Source organism: Schistocerca piceifrons, chromosome 6 (assembly GCF_021461385.2).
Source record: "Schistocerca piceifrons isolate TAMUIC-IGC-003096 chromosome 6, iqSchPice1.1, whole genome shotgun sequence".
NCBI lineage: Eukaryota > Metazoa > Arthropoda > Insecta > Orthoptera > Acrididae > Schistocerca > Schistocerca piceifrons.
The window spans coordinates 102,778,136-102,784,649 of record NC_060143.1 but is presented as its reverse complement, the minus strand read 5'-3'; positions in this window follow the sequence as shown (position 1 = coordinate 102,784,649).

The window sequence follows — 6,514 nt, the reverse complement described above, 5'->3', positions numbered from 1 at the left end:
GGTAATCTGCAAGCTGCCGTCTCTGCACTGACCAAGCATGGTGCGTTTGCACAGCTCCTGGCCGGCTCGTGAGCATCATCAGTCTTGGTCGATCCATGTTGAACGACCGTGGCCTGTTCTTCATGAGAACCAAAATTCTGGACAACAGTCGGCAGTGATTACTTGGGCGCACGATAGGCCGTCTTCAAGAATACTGTGGTGACAGCTGCACTGTATCGCATTAACGTTCGACCTGCGACACCTCCACGTCCCTATGCTGCCGCCAGGATGACACGTGGCTGTGGCATTGACCTGTGGAGTGGTGTCACATCTCGCTGACGAGGCATTAGCACTTTCTCGCAGAACGTGCGCTTACTCTCCACAGCTTCCCTAAAGACACTCATAACTCTGTAGACACAATACGATAAATAAATACCATTGTAGTCACCACTGAGTCACTGATGACTCCAGCTGTACACTGAACCACTCACCTACACTCCGTGCTCGGCTTCCTGTTCACAACGTGACCCCAGATCACTGGGTCGCAACAGTAGCAACCTAAAGCCAAGCTCTCAACCTCAATTACCCAACCTCTTTGGCAACTTAACTGTGCCAAGATCAGTACTGCACTGCCACGAGATCCATCCTATACACTGAGCGAGGTGGCGCAATGGTTAGCATACTGAACTCGCATTCGGGAGGACGACGGTTCAAATCTACGTCCTGCCATCCTGATTTAGGTTTTTCGTAATTACCTAAGTCGCTTCAAGTAAATGCCTGAATGGTTCCTTTGGAAGGGAACGGCCAACTTCCTTCCCCATCCTTCCCTAATCCAATGGGACTGATGACCTCACTGTTTGCTCCCCTCCCACAAATCAACCTACTATCTCTTACTATGGTTTCGGAACCATTAAAATTTGACGAACGAGTAACACCACAAGTACTTCTAAAGAGTGCTTTCATTGTATTCAATGGCCATCAGTGGAGCGTGTAGTAGTTGGCTTCATCCTCGGAGTATACTCTTTACGTCCACAGAGTTTCAGCATAGCTGATTGCTCTACTTAGCCAAAGCTTACGGCATCTTCCTAAATCCTTTAATCTACGATATACTTTACGCAAATTTTTATAAAGAGAGAAAAATAAAAATACAATCACATACGTCGTTAAATAACTAAATAAAGTTTGGGAGACAGTTCTTCCCGTGACCAACGTCACGAAAATTGTGGCACGGTACAAGCAGAAGACCACTGGAGAACAAAAGGCGTGGAATATTGAGGGCTGGCGTTGTTTTCGTGTACGATAGCACTAGGCAACGCACGCAGACGTTTGTTAACTGCTTCAGCAGAGAATTATTTGTTCACACTCCATACTGCCTTGATTTGTCACCCAGAGATTTTCAAATTTTTTCGAAGACACATAAAATGGCTAAGGTAACTCCGGTTTGAAGATGGCAAGTTAAAGAAGAGAGTCGAAGCATGTCAGAGTTCACGGACAGTAGAATTCTACAACAAGGGCACTGACAAACCCGATCCGCGATATGACAAGTCCCTCATTGCAGGAGGCAGTTGCGTAGGAAAACCGCTGACAGTCATAGCTTTAAGTTGTATGTAATAAAAAGCTTCTGAACGTATTGGCCTTATATTAGAAATTAATTGAACTTGTTTTATGTATAGCTATAGTATTTGTACTTCGCGATGCGAACATAATGGCGATAGTAGTGCGATACCGGTGTTTTGATTTGCTTAATGTTTCGCACAAAGTGATCGTGATACCGCTCGCTCAAAAAGAATGAGTGATGTAGATCAGTTTTTAATTTTGAGTCAAACGAACGAGTTGAGAGCTCCTTGGCGTCAGTCCTGTAGAAGTGGGGTGAATTTTCTGCCACAGCCTCATATCCTTTGGATGACCGCCAGGGGCTACTGCTGCAAGTCCGTAAACCACGATTGTCATGGAGGAGCACGTGGCTGAAAAGAAATTTAGGCCTATCTGTTGTCCTTCTTTCCATTTTTTTTCTCCATAGACAGGGTGTCCAAGGAGAAATGATTAGTGTTCATGGATATGACAGGAACGATCTTTCGAAACAAAATCGTCTAGTAAACACGGATTCTAGAATGCATACGTTAAGAATTATGAACACTTCCTCATCTTCGATACTATGAAACAAATCTCTTCAGATGCAAGATCTTTGCTTTCCACATTGTGAGAGGGTCTAATATGGACCAAAACAAGAAATAAATGCCCAGTAAACATGTACACTAAAGCGCAGAGGTTAAGAGCTTTGATCACTGTGTAACGCACATCCTCTACTGAACAAGTGCTTATAACTCCCATGGTCTGCGTTTTAGAGGCCGTTCCTGTTATATCTGTGAATACTGACCATTTCTTCTGGGGCATGTTCTATAAGAAGGATTTGGCCGGCTGCTTTGAAATCTGATATACGCAAGTGCCCTTTGTGCGATGTGTCCTTTGCAACAATGTCCACTTTCTCATTTTGTGTGCTGGTGTGAAGAGGATGGTCCATGCAACTTTAGCTTAACCATGCTCTGCGAGATATGTCTGAAAACTTGGTGTCAGTTCAAAATGGTTCAAATGGCTCTGAGCACTATGGGACTTAACTTCTGAGGTCATCAGTCCCCTAGAACTTAGAGCTATTTAAACCTAACTAACCTAAGGACATCACACACATCCATGCCCGAGGCAGGATTCGAACCTGCGACCGTAGCGGTCGCGTGGTTCCAGACTGTAGCGCCTAGAACCGCTCAGCCACCCCGGCCGGCTTGGTGTCAGTCGTGTGACGGCAGACATCGTCATCATCATTATCATCATCGTCATCATGATCGTCGTCGTCATCATCAGGATTACATCTACAGAGCCGTGTAGGAACTTTCCACTGATTTCTCTCCTGGTATAGCTTTTTTCTCTCCATTGCGTCCCACGTGACTCGTCTGCTCTTGAGGTCTTCATTAACCTGGTCCGCCCATCTCTTCCTAGGCCGCCCTGTCAGTCCAATTCGTGGTACCTCCATTTCCAAATACTGTCGTGGAGTTCGAGTCGAGTGCATTCGCTTCACATGACCTACCCCTTCAATCTCACAGCACTTTTTCTTTCCCCCATGGTAAAAGTCACCTACAGGCCTCTTCTGACATATTCGTTCCTGACTCTGTCTCTCCTGTTTTTTTTTTTTTTTTTTTTTTTTTTTTTTTTGTAGAGGTAACCGAAGGAAGTTCATTTTGCACGCTTCTATTTTTCTATCTTATGTATGACATGGGTCTGCAGACTATACGTCATGACTCATGACTGGCAGGGGATAGATTGTATACATGATCTGCCTGCGTCTTAGAGCGACTGTCCCAGATTAGGTTTCGTTCTTGGTGGAAGAAGCTGGATCCTTACGCTACTCTGTTGAAAACTTCCAGTTTGGCGCTACCATCACTTGATATGACGCTAGTTAGCAGAATGTAACTTTTCACACTGTAAGTAGGCTGTTTAGGTTTTTATATTGGTAACACCATGTAGCACTCTGTACGAAAATCACTGGCTGTGCTGTGTGCAGTCTGTGGCTGGGTGGCATTGTTGGAATTTAATATTGTAGTGTTGGGTAGTTGGCTGTTAACAGCGCGTAGCATTGCGCAGTTGGAGGTGAGCCGCCAGCAGTGGTGGATGTCGGGAGGGAGATGGCGGAGCTTTGAGAGTGGATGATCTGGACGTGTGTCCATCAGAGACAGTAAATTTGTACGACTGGATGTCATGAACTGCTATATATTATGACCTTTGAACACTATTAAGGTAAATACATTGTTTGTTCTCTATCAAAATCTTTCATTTGCTAACTATGCCTATCAGTAGTTAGTGCCTTCAGTAGTTAGAATCTTTTATTTAGCTGGCAGTATTGGCTCTTGCTGTATTGCAGTAGCTCGAGTAACGAAGATTTTTGTGAGGTAAGTGATTTGTGAAAGGTATAGGTTAATGCTAGTCAGGGCCATTCTTTTGTAGGGATTATTGAAAGTCAGATTGCGTTGCCCTGAAAATATTCTATGTCACTTTAGTGTTGATCAGAATAGGTAAAGAGCGAAATATCTGAGTATGTTCAGTTCTGCTCAGCTGTTTGAAAATCAAATAATGTAAGAGGTTTATCAGCACAGTAATTCAATAATTTTTCTAAGGGGACGTTTCATATGTCAACCCTTAGCCGAGGATACCTCACTGGAATCTTCTGATTTTTTTCTTGTAGATTGTGTAATTAATGTAGCTTTTGTTTGTTGCTAGCGCGTAATTGTAGAGAGAATTTCCTTTGTAGTTGTAGTTTTTCATTGTTTTACAGTCAAACAGTTGTGGCATGCATGTAGATTTGCACCAAGTATTTCACAGCTGCGCTTGCAATTAACTAGATGTTATTTTCAGTGTTATGTTAATGTGTTTTCTTATTTTGCTCTTCAAATTGTGCTTTTCTGTGTTATTGTGTGAAATATTGTGACAATAATGGCGTGTGAAAAACTTAACACTAGGCTCCAAAGTAAACTGAGAAATAATAGTGACGACGAGCGTAGCTTATCAGCACCACTGTGTAGTGAATTAACAGACATTCAAAGTAGTAATTTGGTAATGGTGCATGGGGAAATGGAGCGGGCGGCAAATAATAGCGTAGACAGTGAAACAAATAGTGAACAGGGAAGCATTATCGATCGATCGGTCGGCAACAGCTCGTCTCAGGATTTCGAAATGACAGGACATAATCTTGCAAATATTGTAGATTCAGGTTTTGCGTCCTCGCCGTTTTCTCAAATAAGTCAAGACACATTTTCTGCTTTTCAAAATGCGAATATTGCCGGTTCAAATGCACTGCCGAAATGCACTGAGGAACATGTTTCAGACACCAGTGCATTGTTATTACAATTAATGCAACAAATGGGACAAAAGCTTCAAACTCGAACTACTGCAATACAGTGAGCGCCACAACTGCCAGCTAAACCTAAACAGCCAACTTACAACACGTTCAATATTCTCTGCTTTCAGCATGGTGCTACTAGGTGGGGGTGTTCTATTCATCATCATTGCCCCTGTATTGCTCTTACTTGCAGTCAGCTTGAATTCTGTAAACTTTTTATCCCCATAATCCAGTCCTATTTCTGTCTCTCCCCAAATGGCGATGAAATGGTCAAAAGCAAAAGCACTGAAGACTTCATTTTCCATTTCCTACACCCTGGTTGTAGAGGTCAGCATGTTGGTTTTTCAGGAAATGTTTCACCTTAAAAATCACCTCGTTGTCATTCTGAAAATGCCTGCCATGGAACGGTTTCTTCATTCAAGGAAAGAGTAAGACATCACTGGGGGCGATGTCGGGAGAGTTTGGGGATGAGATAAAATATGACAACCCAAAGAAACATCATGTATGACTGTCTCCTGCACAGAATGAGCTGGACTGTCGTCATGGAATGGAACCATACCTTCACTAGTTTCCTTCTATGCTTCTTTGTGAGATGCCGCGGTGGAGAAGAGTTTGTACCTCTTTAATTCTGGCAAATTTTGCATGAGAACAAGACATGCACTCGACGCCCTCCTTACCTAGCACTTAGTTAATTATGTGCACAATGGTAACAAAAGGAAATGATGGTGGACTCTTCTAGTTGGTAAAATATGGAGTGCAGACTCACAAAAATTTAGTAAAAATCGTAATCTACTCAGAGAAAGAAAAGGAACTTTATCATAGAAACCAACAGGAAATGCGGATTAAATATTGCAATGGGATTTATTTTACATCAGTAGATAATAAATGTATGTTCTGGACCACTCGACCAATTTTATAAAAAATAAAAAACTGCTCATTAACACTCACATTTTTTATTTCCCATGAAATTGATCTAATAATCCAGAACATACATTTATTATCTGCTATCCATTTTACCTAATAATAATATAATAGTAGTACTAATAAAAATCATTTATTTTATGTACATTTCCCATAGGTGAATGTAATGTAATTAAATATATTAGAGAATTAAGTATTATATTAAAAAACAAAAGCATTTTTTAGAACTTTTTCTTGGGCCCAAAAAATTGTCATGGTTTTGACTTTTGTGAAAAACCTCTTTTTTATTCTATTAAAGAATAAGAATATAAAATTATTTACTTTCTGCTTTAGCAGCCATGAGATCATTGTGACTTGTTGTTTGCAAATGTTTTTTGAAGGAAGACTTATTTACAGTTCTACCACATTTACCAGTAACTTTTTAAGTTTTTCATTCACTTATATAGAAGCATACATCAATAATTAAAAATTTTCAGTAAGTAATCTATGTTGTGCATCGTATGTAAGATTCTTTTTACCATATAATCTTTACATAAGCAAGTGTATCATTTGAAATTTTATCATTAAAAGTTGCACAAAGTTTGATAGTTGTTTTTTGTGTTGTTACAACATTCTTTGTATGTGTCATATTCATTACATAAAGTGGTTAATTATTTATAAAACTAAATGGACTAATATCAATATCTGATTTTAGTAAAGAAATTCTCTTAAAATCAAGAAATGCCTCAT